At 38.5% G+C, this 19,007-nt stretch overlaps 1 long non-coding RNA gene across 1 annotated transcript in view; it reads right to left on the bottom strand.

Annotated features, from left to right (window-relative positions):
* Window positions 1-1,009: 1,009 nt before the first annotated feature.
* The window catches only part of LOC135970595 (uncharacterized), a 139,467-nt gene continuing 121,469 nt past the window's right edge, over window positions 1,010-19,007 (bottom strand). The window contains exons 2-4 of the long non-coding RNA XR_010586358.2: window positions 2,818-2,972; window positions 2,359-2,435; window positions 1,010-1,675 (exon numbers count right to left, since the gene is read on the bottom strand). This is a non-coding gene — a long non-coding RNA (uncharacterized lncRNA). The remainder of the gene's footprint in view (window positions 1,676-2,358; window positions 2,436-2,817; window positions 2,973-19,007) is intronic.

Raw genomic sequence — 19,007 nt, forward strand, 5'->3', positions numbered from 1 at the left:
TAACAAAAAAATAAGAAAATCTCCAAACACTTGGAAACCCAACAATACATTTTTAAATAGGCTGTATGTCAAAGAAGATGTCTCAAGGAATTTTTTAAAAAATATACATTGACTGAATGAAAATAAACATAAAATACTTCAAAATTTGTTGGACATGACTAAAACAGTGAAGAAAGGGAAATTAATAGCTCTGAATACATAGAATGGAAAAGAAAAAAAACATGTAAGGTCCCACCTCAAAAACCTAGATAAACAGAAAACAAAATAAACCCAAGGCAAGCAGAAGGAAGAAGGTGATAAAGATAAGAGCAGGAATCACTGAAGTAAAACAGAAAACCATTAGAAAATGTAAATAAATCAACGAGCTTGTTCCTTGAAAAGATCAATAAAATTGACAAATCTGTAGCAAAACTGACAAATAAAAAAAGAGAAAAGATACAACCTTATGTTTATACAGAAACCTGTACATATATGTTATTAGCATATTTATTTGTGATAACCAAACCTGGAATCAGTCCAGATATTCAGCAACAGGTGAATGGTTAAAAAAAACTGTGGTATATCCATTCATGCAATACTCCTTGGCAGTGAAAAGGAATGAACTACTGATACACAGCAACCTGGATGAATTTCCAGCAAATTATGAAGTGAAAAGGTCAATCTCACATGTTATGGAATATATGATTCCATTTATGTAGCATTCTTGAAAGTGACAAAAATATTGATTTCCAGGAGTCAAAGCCAGGAGGACATGGTAGGGAACTGGTTGTGGCTATAAAAAGGTAACATGAGGGAACCTTGTGATGATGGAAATGTTCTATATATTAGTTGCATCAATGTCAATATCCTGGGTATAATATTGTCCCATAGTTTGGCAAGGTATTATCATTGTATAATATCTTGTATTATTTCTTACAACTGCATGTGAATCTATAATTGTCAAAAAATGACAATTTAATTAAAGCATATAGTAAATAGGTAAAAGAATAAAATAAAAAAAGACTACAAAAATGGTCAAAAATATTTTATTTTATTTTATTTTCTTCAACTTCTATTTTAAGTTCAGAGATATATGTGCAGGATGTGCAGGGCTTTACATATTCCTGGGGCCAGAGTATGTAAAACTCCTGGGTCTCCACGTGTGCCTGAGTGACTGCTCTGCAGAGACTCCACACAAGTCTGTGTATCAGATCCAAGGCCCTGGTGATGTGGGCTCACGATGTCATCTCCGGATCCATGGGTCACAAAGGTCTGTGGGAGATGTGTGGTTTCCCAGGCGGGTCACACAATCACTCACCGCTTCCCTTGGCTGGGGGTGGGGGTTCATTTGGCTCTGTGTGGCTACCAGGTGGGCCAACCTCCACCAACCCCGCTCCTGCTTTCCTTGGTTCTGTGTAGGTCAAGTTGTTTGCTTAGTCAGTCCCAATGTGAGAACCTAGATATTTCAGTTGAAGGTGCTGAATTCACTGATCCCTTTTCATTCCTCTCTATGAGTGCTGCAGACCACAGCTGCTTCTGATCAGTCATCTTGTTTGTCCAAAAAATATATTTAAATTAGATGAGGCCAACTGGTGGCTCACACTTGTAATCACAGCACTTTGAGAGGCCAAGGCAGGCAGATCGCTTGAGCCCAGGAGTTTGAGACCAGCCTGAGAAACATGGTGAAACCTTCTCTCTATAAAAAACACAAAAATTAGCTGGGCATGGTGGTACATGCCCATGTTTCAGCTACTCAGGAAGCTAAGGATTACTTGAGCCTGGGAGGTTGAGGATGCAGTGAGCCAAGATCATGCCACTGCACTGCAACTTGGGTGACAGAGCGAGTTCCTGTCTCAAAAGAAATCAAATCAAATTAAATTGGAAGTTTTAACATCTTTTGCTTTCTCTTTAATCACCGAAATTCCTCTATCTAAGGAATAAGACACAAAAATTGCTGCTCTAACTTTGTCTAGGGGGAGAAAAAGGCCAAGAAGCTAAGCTACCTCTCTACCGAAACTCACAGAACTGGCTCTCCTCCTTATAGTTCTAGTGCAGACAATTGTTGCAAATCTAACAGCAAAAGGCTTCTGCCAGTCCTCTCGGTACTAATCCTTTAAGTTCAGTTTTTGATAAATTATGTCAATTGGAATCGGTCTAAATAGCTTCCTAGGGTTGCTGGCAACATGTGGGACTTCTTACACCTCTTGCAGTCTGGAGCCACAAAGAACAATTTCTAAAAAATCTTTAGTATGCTCTCTAGGATTAGGAGGAATCCGAAAATTCCCAGATCTGCGATGCCATCAGCAGCAGAGGTAATTTACTAGGAAAACAAGCTCAAGCCGCAGAGGCAAAGGTTGATTTTCAGGTTGGCTTCCTTACCTGTCATCTTCCTCTTGACGCGCGAACATTTTTAAATGTCCAAGGGGTGATTCAGCAAGTTACAAAGACAAGAAGCCCTAGGGAGGAAAATATAGTTTTCTTCACAACCTGGTCAACCTTCTCTATTACATATTTCCTTTAAGCACAGTAATCGCTTTTGTTTTCACATTACCAACTCCCCTCATTGCTCCTTCCTATATCTTTTTAAATCAAGTCTCTAGAATTTTACAAATGAAAACCTAACCAAATCCCCTATTGTTACTGTTATGAGTGACACCTGTCATACATTGGAGCCAACATCCCCTCTTTTCTCTGGTGCAGCAGACAGACATTTGATGTCAAATACAACAGGATAAAATGGAAAGTACATGGAAGAAGAAACATATATGTTGTTCCTAGCTGACACTACAATGTAAAAAGGTAGGGACTGAATCACTTGATTGTCTTAATTATACTCACGTTTTTCCAGATAGCACTTGGCACAGGCTTCAATATGTTATGCAGAGAAGTTTAAAATTTAAGTCCGTGGGGTAAAATCATATGGTTTAGAATGCTTTGCTTTCAGAATAGAAGTGTCTATATATAAAGCAACCTCTTTTTTTCCAAAAGAAACACTATGAAAAGAAGAGAGCATCTTTTATTTTTTTTAACATTTCAGTAGCATATTAGCAAGCAAAGTAGAAGTGAGTTTTATCAGATAAATAATAAATAACTTTTGTTTGGATTAGAACCTCTTGAAAATGCCCTCACTAGAAGTCAGTAGTTTCTGTTTGGGTGTAGTCTCTTGTGGAAAGTTTAATATTTGTTCAAGGAGTCACCAAAGAACATTAACAGGTCCAGGACTCATTAGTTGTGTAACCATATATTAGCTATGTAATCAGCCCCATGACTGGGCAAATCACTTTTCCTCTCTATTGCAATTTCCAATTGAGTAATACCTGTCCCTACCTACTTCTTGAGGATTATGATCAAACAGGCTCTATTTTATATTGCTAATACTGAATTTCACATTCCATTCCATTCCATTCTAATCCACTCCACAATATGAAGTAATTAGTTTATGACCCAACTCAAAATGCTATGAGAAAAAAATGCTTATTTCTTAAGCTCAGTGTTTGATAAATTATGTCTACTTGAAATAAAATCATGGTAGTAAAGGTTTCAATTAGAAATAATCTCTTCAACTCTAAACAGATTGCAAGGAAATGTGATATGTGGGCAGAATGTGCAGAGATAAATGACTAATGGGGGAAAAGTCATTTATCAGTTGATTCCTAGGAACTTGGATTTAGAAAATACCTTAAAGAACATTTGGTCCAATGAAAGAATTTGTCTCCAGCAGCCAGAATACATGGTTTTCTCATGGGTTAATGAATACTTCATTTGATTAGTCTAAGACTGTGTTAGGCAGTTCTTTCATCCCTGGACAGCTTTCTTAGAATTGTCTTTTTTTTTTTTTTTTTTTTTCTGGTGAAGCAGTTTCCTTACTTCTAATTAACAAACTTAGATCTTAATTCTGCCTTTGGTGTAAGGCAGAAACAATCTTCTCCCTTTCCCGCCTGATAGCCCTGCCCAGTATTTGTAGACAGTCAGTCTGGCTTCCCTAGTCTTCTTGGTTGCCAGTTAAATAACCCTTATGTGAAAGTGCTGGCATATCCAGTCTGTTTATAACAAAATCAACCTAACCATAATATGCTGCTTTGAAAATACCCCACCAAGAGTCAGAATACAATTTCAGGAAAACCATATTATTGGGTGTCTGAAAGTTTGGAGTTGGGTGTTGGCCCTAACACTTTCTAAATGTGTAACCTTGGGGAAGTCCTCTAACATCTAGCTGCTTGTACTACCCTTGTAATGTTTTGTTATTGTGTTAGTCCATTTCATACTGCTCTGAAGAAATACTTGAGACTGGGTAATTTATAAAGAAAAAGAGGTTTAATGGACACACAGTTCCACATGGCTGGAGAGGCCTCAAAATCATGGCAGAAGGTAAAGGAGGAGCAAAGGTATGTCTTACATAGTGGCAGGCAAGAGAGCATGCGCAGGGGATCTGCCCTTTGTAAACCATCAGATGTCATGAGACTTATTCACTATCATGAGAACAGCACAGGAAAAAAACAACTCCCATGATTCAGTTACCTCCCACCGTGGGGATTATGAGAGCTACAATTCAAGATGAGATTTGGGTGTGGACACAGCCAAGCCATTTCAGTTATCAAAGTTAAGCTAATTTTATCAAATGAGTTGGCTAGTATTCCCTTTTTTCTATAATCTGGAGGGATTTGTGTAAGAAGTGTGTTTTAACTGACAAAGAAAGTAAAGTTCCATAAAGCAACAAATAGCATTTTAATAAGTTTCTGATAAGAGAAGATCTCTTTCTAACTCACATTTATTCTGATATTAATTAAGAATTATAAATTGTATCTCTATTCTAGTTTGAGTATTATAAGACCTTTTTAGGCACAGGGAAATTACAAGATACTTATCTGGGAATTTCAATGAAAAGAGCTAAGCTGTAAGAACAGAGTTTTCCAGCACTTCTAACCATCATCCAATTTCAGGTAATTGGATATGCACACATATACATAAAAATGCAACAAAAATTATATAATATATACTTTTGCAATGCGCAATGATATTTTGGATTCTAGTCTGGTCTATATCTTTGTAGAAACATTCTGGTTGTGACTGACCTAGTTGATTTCATGTCCCATTAATGTGTCACCAAATATAGCTTTAAAACTCTACTTTAAGGGTCTTGGGATTTGCTTCAGACCATGATATTAATTCTCTATATGACCCAAGTTATTTAATTCCTCCATGTCTCAATTTCCTATAAAATTCCACTAAGCTTATATTTTTACTGAAAGTATAATATGATACACATGTGTTAAGATTATTTTGAAGAAGACAAAAAAAACTTTTAAAAGTAAAAAGGTTGAATTCAGGGATTATTATCAGAGTCATAACTGCTCCAGCAACCAAACTTTATATCATAATACAGAAGTGTGGAGTTGGGAAGCAATTTTACATAATGAGTTTTAAGGTTTATGTAAAACATGCAACTACCATATGAACCAGCAATTGAACTCTTGGGCATTTATTTCAGAGAAATAAAAACTTCTGTTCACATACAAACCTGTATGTGAATGCTCATAAAAGCTTTATTTGTCATAGCCTAAAACTGGATCGGCCCAGATGTCCTTCAATAGGTGAATGGTTAAACAAATTGATACATCTATACCATGGGATACTTACTTAGCAATAAAAAGGAACTATTAATACATGTAGCCACTAAGATGAATCTCCAGAGAGTAATGTTGAGTTATGTTTTTAAAGCCAATCTCCAAAAGTTACATACTGTAGGCTTCCATTTATGTAATATTTTTGAAATGACAAAAATTTAGAAATGGAGGAGAGATGAGCTGTTGCCAAGGGTTAGGATCAGGGCAGGGCTGGAGGAATGGAGTGAGTGTGGTTATAAAAAGGAGACAGGACAGGTGCTTTTGGTGATGGAGCTGTTGTGTACTGTGACTCTGATGGTTAGTACAAGAGTCTTCACATTTGATAAACTTGAATAGAACTAAACACACACGTGCATCAACATGAGTATACAAAAAACTGGGGAAACTTGAATAAGACAGGTGGGTTGATTCAATGTCAATAATCTGCTTGTGTTATTGGACTATAGCACTGACAGATGCTACCAATGGTGGAAACTGCATGAAGGATATATGGGAGCTCCGTGTATTATTGCTTACAACTAGATGTGAATCTATAATTATCTCAATAAAAACTCAATTAAAAATAGATATTCAGAAGTTGTAGTACTCTCCTATATACATACTGTCCTCTGCGTGTGTGTGTGCGCGCACACACACATACACACACAAACAAAACCTCTTCAGATCGGGGACACACTCCCCAGATGATCTCTCTAAAGACCCAAGGTTAAGAATTCCTGTCTCTCCTTATGCCACCTCCACCTCAACCCTTGTAGACATGGTGGCCTGCTCCCTGCTTCACTCTTCCCTTGACTGGGAACATTCCATGGTTTTTGCCCACCAAATCCACAAGTTACTCATTAATTAAAATAAGCAATCCATTTAAAACATAAGACAATTAGAGAGCAGTTTGTATTTCAATGTGTTATTGGCAATCAGGAAATCTAGAAATCAATGCAGCCAGGTGTAAGGGACAAAGGTTATTTCTGGTTGGGTACTCAGGAATTGCTTTTCAGGAAAGAGAAAGAATGATAGAGAAGGCTAAGATGTGTGACTAGGACACAGGCAGTGTTGCCAGATTTTGCAGGGTCTTAGGCCCTGGCATGGTGAGCAGGGATTTCATTGTAGGAAGCAGAAGTATTTTAGGAAGATATCTAGAATGGCACAAGAGAGTGTTAAAGATAGTGATATAGTTTGGATGCTGTCCCCACCCAAATCTCAAGTTGAATTGTAGTCTCAGTGTTGTTGGTGGCACCTGGTGGGAGGTGATTGGATCTTGGGAGCAGATTTCTCACAACTGATTTAGTACTATCCTCTTGGTACTGTGCTCAAGATAGTGAGTGACTTCTTGAGCGATCTGGTCATTGAAAAGTATATGCCCTGCCCCGCCTGCACTTGTCTTTGCCATGTGACACATCTGCTTCTGCTTTGCCTTCTGCCATAAGGTCTCCCCAGAAGCAGATGCCTGCCCCATGCTTCCTGTACAGCCTGCAGAGCTGTAAACAAAGTGGCCAATCTGCCAGCTGCTTGTTTTCAGTCTGTGAGATTAGTACAAGAATTGAAAGTGTGAATTTGGAAACTTGTTCCTTCATTACGGATAGTTTGAGAATCATTACTTTACCATAGACATCTATAGGTGAGGTGGTGTGGGCCTGGGAAGTGGTTAATCTAATAGAGAAAAATGAAATCTGATAAAAAATTTAGGCATGAGATTTGAACAAGTGCTAAAAATTTGAAGTGGGATATGGCACCATAAGCTATTACCAAAATACTGAAAGAAAAAAAGGATAAACCTTATTAATGGGAAAACATTTTCCCCACAACTACTATAGAAATTTCTGAGAAGAAAACCATAAGAATTCAATTCTTTTCATTCAAGACAAGGCTGCTATTATTTTTCAAGAGAGCATTAACTGAACAAGAAGTTTTTCCAATAAACACTCAGTGAGGGCGGGAACAGGCATAACTGATTTTTTTCAGTCTTTTATATTTCAAAAAAGCTATTAAAAGATTTGGATGCTTGAAGTATTACATAAATTATCCTATTATTGTAGCAATGAAAGGATTTCACACCCATTCATTTATTTCTGAGTTGATTTCCCTCCGTGAAAATCCTTTGTTTTTTTAAAAATATTTGTCACACTGCAAACATAATTCACAATAATCAAGCAATATACTGAGAAGGTAAGATTTTAAGTGCCTTATTAGGAGGGAGAGAAAAGCTGACCTCACATAGCTACTTAACAATCCACTTCTTTTCACATTGTATTTGCCAGCCACCTAAAATTAATTGTCCTTAGAAACTTGTAAGAGAAAGGTAATTTCACTGAACAATTTGTGTCTCTTATACCAAATAGCCTATTTGCTAGGGAGAATGGATGAACAACTTGTTGGTTTCATGTCACTTGCAGACTCTGCAACTTAAAGGAAAAGCCAACAGCACAGTGTTCTGGAATGTCCTGACACAAAGAAATATACATGATTAAATCCTAGGATATGTACAGAGATGATACTTTGAGGTGTTATCCTTCTATTGAAAAAAGTCTTTTCTGTATCTGCCTCTTCCCACTGTTCCCTCCCCATTTAGGTCCTTGTTGAGTGCCTCAGGGGAGGGCAGAAATGACCTCTCCAGCAGAAAACCCAGCTTTAGTTCCCAAAAACCTAAAAGGAGAGGACTGAGCAGGCATACATATGAAGGAAGATGGACTTCTCTAAGACCAAGAGAGGATTCCTCAAGGTTGGAAGGAGTAGAAAAAAAAGAGCAGGATTCCCAAGAACCAAAGAGATAGTCAGATGGTCATATCCCAGAGAGGTCAGCTGTATTGTATCCCTGGGAAGGCGGGACCATAGACAGGCCGGGGAAGGATGTCTATGCCCTAAAAATGACACCACACAGCAAAAAGTGGGACGTGAGGGACCATGGGCACCAGAACTCTAAACACCTCAATGGCAATATGGAGGCCAGCAACCATTCTCCCTCCCCCTACTTCAATTTATTGAAACAGAGTAGGGTCTTGGAATTATGGAACCACACCAAGATGGTCATGTGGGGATGGAACTTTATTTAAGAGACAGCTAACATTCTGCCCACTCTTAACAAACTAGGAGCTCAAAATCAAAAACTAAGTTGAGTTATAGAATAGAAAGTCACAGTACTTACCCACCTGAGCTGATGGACTGAAATTCATCCTGCCACAAATACACACACACACATGCACATACACACACAGAACATATGTATAGACACTGTTTAAGATTGGTGCCACTTCAAGTGGACCTAATAGACATCTACATGTCTAAAACCCCAAAACCAATGGCAACGAAAGCCAAAATTGACAAATGGGATCTAATTAAACTAAACAGCTTCTGCACAGCAAAGAAACTATCATCAGAGTGAACAGGCAACCTACAGAATGAGAGAAAATTTTTACAATCTACCCGTCTGACAAAGGGCTAATATCCAGAATCTACAAAGAACTCAAACAAATTTACAAGAAAAAAAAAACAACCCTGTCAAAAAGTGGGCAAAGGATATAAACAGATACGTCTCAAAAGAAGACAGTTATGCAGCCAATAGACACATGAAAAAATGCTCGTCATCACTGGCCATCAGAGAAATGCAAATCAAAACCACAATGAGATACCATCTCACACCAGTTAGAATGGCGATCATTAAAAAGTCAGGAAACAACAGGTGTTGGAGAGGATGTGGAGAAATAGGAACACTTTTACACTGTTGGTGGGACTAAACTAGTTAAACCATTATAGAAGACAGTGTGGCGATTCCTCAAGGATCTAAAACTAGAAATACCATTTGACCCAGCCATGCCATTGCTGAGTGTATACCCAATGGATTATAAATCATGCTACTATAAAGACACATACACACATACATTTATTGTGGCACTATTCACAATAGCAAAGACTTGGAACCAACCCAAATGTCCATTAATGATAGACTAGATTAAGAAAAGGTGGCACATATACACCATGGACTACTATGCAGCCATAAAAAAGGATGAGTTCATGTCCTTTGTAGGGACATGGATGCAGCTGGAAGCCATCATTCTGAGCAAACTATTGCAAGGACAGAAAACAAAACACTCCATGTTCTTACTCATAGGTGGGAATTGAACAATGAGATCACTTGGACACAGGGTGGGGAACATCACACACCAGGGCCTATCGTGGGGTGTGGCGGGAGAGGGATAGCATTAGGAGATATACCTAATGTAAATGACGAGTTAACAGGTGCAGCACACCAACATGGCACATGTATACATATGTAACAAACCTGCGTGTTGTGCACATGTACCCTAGAACTTAAAGTATAATTAAAAAAAAAAAAAACCATCAACAAACTAGGAATGAAAAGGAAATTCATAAAAAAAAATTGGTGCCACTTGATAGACTATTATTTTTCATCTTGTACTATGTGACAGCTGCAATATTCTATGTCATTAGAAATTTCCAAATTCATACTGTCTTAAAATGATTTGCATTAAAGGCAAAGCATTGTGTGTATTGTATGTATATAGGAAAACAGGTACAAAGGAGAGAAGCATTTCTTCATTATGCTGGCCTAGTAAATTCTTGTTTGCAAATATCACTGGAACCAGAATAGTTAGATGTGACCTACCAGATTTGCCTGAGTCTCACATTTACCAATGGCAGGCTTTCTCCACCATCACATTTTAGTCCTAAAGAAATGTCTTTCCAAGTTGATCTAGGATGGCATAGCAAATTTTTTTCATTTACTTCATACCTGTCCAAATAAGCCTGAAAAAGTGTTATCTTCTTCTACAATATTATAGTATCCCCAACACAAAGACACATTTAGAAACCCTAAACGGATAAGTCAAAGTGTAGATAACAAAAATTAACAAAAGAAGAATGGAAAACTATTAGAGACCTAACTTGCTTTCTTCTAGACTTTTGACTTCATTTTCTGGGGAGTGGTCTTAATCCAAGAGACAAAACCAGGGGATAAACAAAAATTGTACACAAAATCTTCAATTTTAAATGAAGCTGTCCAACTCAAAACAGTCCTAATGAGAATCAGCAAACCCAATCAATTCCTATTAGAAAATATGCTAAAAGAAACTAAATCAGTCAGTGCCTGTGAGGTGAGAAACAAGAGCAAACTGAAAAGCACCTCAAGTTTAAATATGAAGCAATTAAGAGAAAGAGACACAGCTAAATCTATCACAGTAAGGCTACAGTCTATTAGCTTGTTTCTTAAAACTTGAAAGTGAAGTCAGAAACAAAAATCCTATTTAAATTCTTAAGTGGCATAATCAGAATGGGGCAAATGGTCTCCGTAATATAGCTGTTCATGTAAATGGATCAAGTGTCTGTCAAGAGTTGGGATTCAGGGATGCGAGCAGAAATCTCTACAGACAAACATACACACATACCCATATACATACACACACACACACACACACACACACACCACCCCACCCCACTCCCATTTCCATGCTAAAACACACCCCCTCCCACCTTGCAAAGTGTAGCATTTGCTCCTGAGGAGTACTTCCTCTGAACAAAAGGATTACATTCAGAAAACCCTGCATAAGGCAGAAAACTCCTCTGGAGGGATGAACATGACTAGCCTTTGCTGCAACCTGCAGGAATACGATTGCCGAGCAAGTAACAGGTAGTGCTCTGACTGGGGAAAACGACATGGTGTTCAGCAAGGGAACCCTGTTCGGAGCACCGCCATGAGCATTGCTGGACTTTCAAAAGTAAGGTGCCTGATTAAGGGGAGTTGAAAGGAGAGGTGAGAGCCACCAAGGCCCTCACTATTCAAGAAATTCACTTCGGGGAAAAGGTTATGCAGTATTAAGGGCACAGGTTTTGGAATCAAAAGATCTAGGTTACAACCCTAGTCCTTTTCTTTACAAATAGTGTTAATCTTCCCAAATGCAAATTAGAATATAAATAATCATATGGTTTTAAGAACTCAAAGGGTAACGGTTAGAATCTATTGAGCACTTTCTATGCACCAGTTACTCCATCTGGATTACATCAATGTTTCTGAAATTTTAATGTACACACAAGTCACTGAGGCATCTTATCAAAATGCAGATGAGGTCAGACGCGGTAGCACACGCCTGTCATCCCAGAACTTTAAGAGGCCATGGCAGGTGGATCATTTGAGGCCAGGAGTTTAAGACCAACCTGGCCAACAAGGTGAAATACAAAAATTAACTGAGCGTGGTGGTGCACGCCTATAATCCCAGCAACCCCAGTGGCTGACGCAAGAGAATCGCTTAAACCCACGAGGCAGAGGTTGCAGTGAGCCAAGATCGCACCACTGCACTCCAGCCGGGGCGACAGAGCGAGACTCTGTCTCAAAAAAAAAAAAAAAAAAAAAAAAATTGCAGATGAATCAATAGGTCTTGGGTGGGGCCTGAGCTTCTGCATTTCTAACAAGCTGCCAGGTGGCTGCTGTTGGTGGTGGTGGTTTACAGATCATAGTTTGAGTAGCAAGGGTTTATATCACTGAATCCTCACACCACACTTAGGAAGGCAAACTATTATTATCTATGCAAAGCCCACTCTAGATGGGCTGGGGGAAAAGCACAAATGCTGTCATAGTGCTGGGATTTTTTTTTAAAAAAAGACAGAAGGGAAGAAAGAAAGAAAGTAAAGCATTAGCTGGCTCGTGTATGGCTTCTCCTTATTATTCAAGGTATAGATCTGAAGGCCAGCAGCCTCAGCATCACCTGGGAGCTTGTTAGAATGCACACTCTCAGGCTTCAGGCTGGACCCACTGACTCCACATCTGAATTTTAGCAAGATCCCAGGGGATTCATGGGCATAATAAAGTGTAAGAGGCAATGGATTAAAGGGTTAGATGCAATTTTTTAATCGGTATGCCTATTACTACTGAGAATTTTTCTTGTATAAAATTAAATTTCATATAAATATTATAATTTTAAGTAACAAAGGAAAACTATGAAATGAATTCCCTCCCCCTACATACACACATAGTAACAAGTGGAAAGAGTCTTCCTAGTCACACCCTTTTTGTCAGAATGGCTCCAAACACTCTTGCTAAGATCTAACACTTTTGATTTAAGAAAATCCTAACCAAAAGTAAAAACTAAACAAACACTTTCAAGATAACTGCATATTCTATACGTTGTGAAGCACATGAAAAGTTGTAAACAAATTCTACTCCATTCATGGCTCTTGAAATTCAACGCTGGGCGTTACATATATTCTATTCAACAGATCTGCAAGGTTATATGTGCTTCTCCCATAAAGGATGTTAGGGAAACATTAGGAAGCTCAGATTCCACGTTCAAGATGTCTATTTTATCTAAGAGGTGGTACAATTCTAGAGGAATTCTATCAGAGGTAAAGAACTACCACAGAGGAAAAGAAAAGGGACTAATCAAACATCAGTCGAGGAAAGACATCTGTACTGCTTATTTGTGAGGTTTAGAAACTACCACAGGAAGAGCAATTTCTTAGCAAAATGGCAGTGGACTGTCACCTACACACAGTCTTGGGATTGGTTGGGCCTAACTGAGGAGGCCCTTGCAGGATTCTGTCCAAAGTGCTCTCTAGGGAAGGAGAAAGGGAATGCCAGTCAGAGACGAAAGGTACAGAACAGTGAGCTGTGTTGTCCTGTCTCTCACACACAAAGAAGAGTCTATGGATATTAATCCCACTGTTATTCTCAACAGATGGGACTCAATCAGTACATTTACATTTCCTAAAGACAGGAAGGGCTGAGATTCAGACCAGACTAGAGAAGAGACTTTTCAGTAATTACACATGAGCAAAGCATCCTCCCGAATCTTGGCTCACCACTTACTTGCTGATGATTGCCAGCAAGTTACTTAACCTGCATGTACCTCAGTTTCCTCACCTGAAAAATACAGATGATAATGGGACCTACTTCACAGACATTTTATACAGACTGAGTTAATATTTCTAAAGCACCTGGGTCAGGTGGTTTAGAGAGAAAGGCTGGAGTCTGCTTGTGGCAGCTCTTGAATGACTTGCTTTGGGCTGGATCTTAAAAACAACAAATCTGCATGTTCTGCACATGTATCCCAGAACTTAAAGTATAAAAAAAAAAAAAAGAGGAAGACATTGAAGGCTCTGGATGGCATAAAAGTCAAAGTAACACAGAATATCTTTCCAGATATGACAATGCAAGACTTTTCTTCTTTATCCTTACATCTAAATCCACTCATACATATCTTGAAAAAATGCTCATTGTCCTCCTTTACCACATTTTTTATTTCAGTTTTTATTCATCTTTTTATTTTTATAATTGTTTTAAAATTTCTAGAGAGTTTACATTCATATTGCTTTAATAATTGTATTGCTATCATCACTAAGCCAAACTATAAATATAGTTTGTAGTCTGAAAATGTAGACCATGAAAAAGGACATTCTTTTTCCCATCCTAATTGCTATCAAGAAAAATAACTGTTTAAAGCAAGCAAGACTTAATGTATTATATACCCATTATCAGCAAAATATTAGACTCATTGAATTCATAATTTATAAATGTAAGAATAAAGAGCCCCAGGGGTATGTTCCAAATGAGGCTAGGTTCAGGAATACAGAATTAATCATCCCACCTAGTGTTAAAACATCAGATTTATTATATTTAATTAAGTAACTCAATGATCTCTATCTCTCCAACTCTAAGTTGTCTTTATACCAAGTATGGAAATACAGATATTAGCAGTCAAGGAAAGCATGCAATCTTCAATAGGATCATTTTCCTTATGAATAATTTTTGTCCTATCTAATTTTTTTTCAACCAAGTACTGCTTGCCTGGTTCCCGCCTCACAGTCTCATCTCTGAGTCCAGTGATAGTGGGGAGGGGACATTTTCTTAGAGGCTCCACCCACTCCATCAACAGGGCCTCTCCTGTATGCAGCCCATATTTAGTGTAAGCCCCCACTCAGTCCCCACACATGCTCAAGGGCGACTGAGATACACAAAAGCTTCTCCTATTCCTCCCTCAGGTGGACAATTTCGATAAGCATCCTATTAAACATGCTGGCAAAAAGGTACTGGTGGCATCAAGCCTCAGACACCCACAGCAGGCCTGGGTAGTCCCTCCTTTCCCTTTTCACTTCCAACCTCACCTCCCACATAAACTACCTGATCACAAGTCTTTTCCTTCCTTCCTTCCTTCCTTCCTTCCTTCCTTCCTTCCTTCCTTCCTTCCTTCCTTCCCTTTCTTTCCTTGTCATTCTCTCTGATGTTCTTTCTTTCTCTCTTGCTCAGTCTTTTGTGCATGCACATATCATGTCAGGCTCTACTTTTGGGGGCTGTCTGGCTACAATAGCCTGAAAGCACAAATCTAACACTGTACAGAGAAATAGTCATTTTGGCAAATTAAAGTGATGTCAAATATTTATACAAATCCATATCTATGGTCTATATTATAGAAGGGACAATCATTAAAGAAAATGAGTAGTGTTATATAAATATTCCCAATGGTAGTTTGACTTTATTTCATTCTTTTATTATTTTAAACACTATTTGGGAAAGCTTTGAATGTGTACAACAGTCATTTTGTCACTGCCATTGATATTTCCCCAGATCCTGGTTGACAATCCTATATTAAATCCAGGAATGTGCTAAATTGGGAGATAAGGCAGAAGGTAGAGCTTATACCAGATATAATGACTATTGTAGCCTTTGTTTTAAATTGGGACATGTCAAAGATGACTTTTTAATGAAGATTCACTGATTATGAAGCAGTACCTTATTATCTTGGCAAAGTGATTTTATACAAAAATATCTTTATTAATAAAGAGAATGTGTTCAATACAGCTTTTTGAAAGCATCAGTACCACAGATAGAAATAATACAGAAATAAGGCATATGAATGAGGTCCAAGGTAACAGAACCATGATCTTTGTGTGAGAAAAATATTAAATAGGAAGGCATATAATCTTAAATATACTCAAAATATAAAATGCATCTGGAAACTCAGAAAACTCTATCTGAAAAATACAAAGAAGCATCTGGAAACTCTGGATCCAAGGCAGAGAAAGGAAGGAATTGCATAAAATTCAGGGCCTTCTGTGATGTTCTATATTGAGGAAAAGTAGGGAATAAAGGGACATAAAAAGCTCTGTCTTTAGTAGTTTGGGGAAATGTGTGTGGGGAGAACCAGGCACAACTAGCTGCAGTCCGTACCATGATTTCCCCCATACTGTAGATGAGGAAACTGAGGCTCAAAATAACTTTCTCATGTTTCCAAAGCTCCAAGTGGCAGAGCAGCTGAGCCCTGGACTCATATGCTGTGTCATTTGCTCTGTTTTAACCAGGGCTGTCTCCACAGTGCCTAGCATGGCACCTGCTACATATGATGATCAATAAGTGTTTGTTTGGAATAAATGATTGAATGAAGGAATGATTAAGAAAAGGACAACATGAGCACCTTTCCAGTCTTCCCTGAGGCATCAGGAGGCTACCCACACAAAAATAGTTTCACTGCTGATAACCACTCGGAGTGAACCTCAAAGCTGGTTCTACTAATATTGTAGTACCAGAGCATCCACTGTAGTATGCACAGGACAAGAAATATCTTACTGATGCCTAAAACGTCTTTAATGAGTATAGGATATTGATCCCAAATTAGAAATTAAATGCTTCAAAAGAAAATGCCTAGTGGAGATAACCATGCATTGAAAGTCGTTGCTATATCATTAATCTAAATGACCGATGACAATGTTTTCCGCTATTGTGTTAATTTGCCAGGGTGCAAGTTGTCAGCAAGTCAGCCTCCATGGGAGTCAGAGCAGTTACCAAATGGGGAAAAGGGAGCAGAAAGAAGAGGTACAAACAACGTGAAGAAACTGCAAAACTGCAAAACATGAAGAAACTGCAAAACTCTGCTTCCATGGAACAGGTTTACCTTAAACTGGGCCAGAGTAAAAAGAATCTGCTCCTAGAGGAATTCTTAAACAAGTATGACTTAGAAGACCCACAGCTCTGTTTGCCAAATTTACGAAAAATCTTCTGTTTTCCTAACACAGTCAATCTCATTATAACCAAGCCCCTTATCTAAAAGTCTCAGACTGAATATGTTAGTTTCCAGCTAGGAAAATAGAACGCTTTCTGGTTATTTCCAACTTGAGTGGTAACAAAAGCATTGAAGTAAAATTTTAACAGGGAATTGGTTGCAAACATGCTGAAAGGGCTAAATGAAGAAAACAGGATGGCGGCTGTACCCAGGGCCCAGGAATTCTTCCTCTTTCTGAATCTGCCAGAGCCCCCATGGCAGAATGGGCACTGAGGTGGAGCAGGGACCTAATGCTTGCCACACTCTGACTTTGCTGGGCTCGAGAGTCACAGACTTACTGATCTGAGGGAGCCACCATCAGTGCTGCACGGTGCAGGGACTGCACATGCACTCACACTGCTGCAGAAGCAAAGGGGCTGCTGCCTTCCTTTCGCCTTCTGTTCTCAGGCGCACCTCCTTCTAGCAGTTCATAATCAAAACCCAGTGGGCAGATGAGTCTTAAAAATGAAGTTTTCAAACTTGCTGCCCTGGGAGGACAGGAAAAGCAGATATAGGGCTTACTAGTAACAAACAGCAAGTATAACGCCGTATCAAGGTGGCTTCTTCTATGGATTTTACATGTATATGTTGGAGATATACAGTTTTTACAAGGACCTACTCAACTAGTACATTTTTAATCCTTGATATTGTGCTGGTATGTGTCCAAGATGGTGTTGTTTAGGAAATTAGTCAAATATTCTGAATTACAAATCATCACATTACTATCCATGTACTTTATAAGACCTTTTAAAAATTCCTATATCATGAATTGCATTTTCATTTTCAAGGCCTACACATTGCCATTTAATAAAAATAAAGACTCAGCTTTTAAAACATGTAAAAAGTGTTTAGTTCTTTACTTCTTCATTGTTGGTATTTTTGTGGCGTTGATGAGTTTTAAAACGATAGTTCGTTTCTAAGTAGAAAAGATCTCCTTTCTTCCATAGCTGAGGTTCTATAATTGTCCTTTTATTTATAGGAACGACTCCAAAATAGTTCGCCTTTATTGAAGGGTAAGAGAAGAGATTAGGAGATTTAGTATCTTCTTGCTCTTCCAAGATTTAATTTCTGTTCTCATCAAAACTATAAAGTCCTCAAAAGTACAGGTTATGTCCCCATCTTCCTGGCTATTTCACCCCAGCAAACTGGAGGATTGAGGACACTCTGTAATTACTACAGGATAAAAGGATACTTACCGATTGTCTGGTTATTATTACCATTATGAAAGCAACATTTATTAAGTATCTATTTTGTTCATGGAAATAGGTACTGGAGATATAAAGAAATTATATATCTGCCCAAAAGGAAACTACAACTTAATAAGGGAAACTAGACATCTTTAAAGGTAAATAAAAATGTATGTTAAAAAAAAAACAATACTATCTTACTCATAGGATGAGTGACATATATAAAAATGTTAACATAGTACGAAACTAATAAATGTTAGCTTTTTTACTGTTGATGTTACCATTATGTGTCAAGTGAGTTGTGCACAGTAAATGCTACAGAACTTCAGGAAGCATCACATCTTTTACATGTCCCAGTTTAAAACAAAGACTAATCTCACCATGAGTGGGTTAATAAAAGAGAGTGGAAAGGATTTCTGAAGACTTATTGTACAAACTGAGTGCTGAAAAACAGGTAGATATTTCCAATAAGAGGAAGAGTAGGCCAATCTTTTCACTGTTCCACAAACCTCATGTCTTTCTTATGCACATTAAGTAGTTTGCTCTGATTCAAGACTGGCAGAGAAAGAATCAATTCTGAAGATTCACCATAACTCTTTAATAGACAGAGTTACATTTGTGGCAAAAAGGATAGGATTCCGGAAAGATGACATTTTTTAACTTCTACCACCTCCCTATTCTAACCCATTTTTCTCTTCTAAACCTAGCAGCTGCTAAGGCCTGTAGGTGAGGAAGGCCAAGTCCATGTACCTTCCAGGAAAAGATATCAGAGCAAGAAGCCTGAGGGGAGCTTGGCCCACAGAAGTTTCTATCTCTCTCCGTGCTTCAAGGCCTACATAGCTCATGTAAGTGTGCCCGCTCCTGAGGAGTTGGAGGGGAGACAAGCCAGTTGGCTGTCTCCTTTCTGGCCCCAGGGGCTGGAAGTCCTAACTGCAGGGGCTTTCTCACAGTGCAATAGACTAAAACCTACCTGGAACTCCTGTACCAACCCATAGGTGAAGAGACCATCAGTCTTCGCAGCTCTGGGGGTTCTCCCCACTTAAGGTATCCTAGCAACTGGACCGGAGGCCCATTGAGCAGACAAGGGAAAATAACAACACATGTAAGGGAGCCCGGAAGTCAGAGAGGAGAAAAAGTGTCTCAGAATTTTCCCTAAAAAGGATGACTCCTAATGATAACTA

The sequence above is a fragment of the Macaca fascicularis genome, chromosome 4, assembly GCF_037993035.2.
Source record: "Macaca fascicularis isolate 582-1 chromosome 4, T2T-MFA8v1.1".
Taxonomy (NCBI): Eukaryota; Metazoa; Chordata; class Mammalia; order Primates; family Cercopithecidae; genus Macaca; species Macaca fascicularis.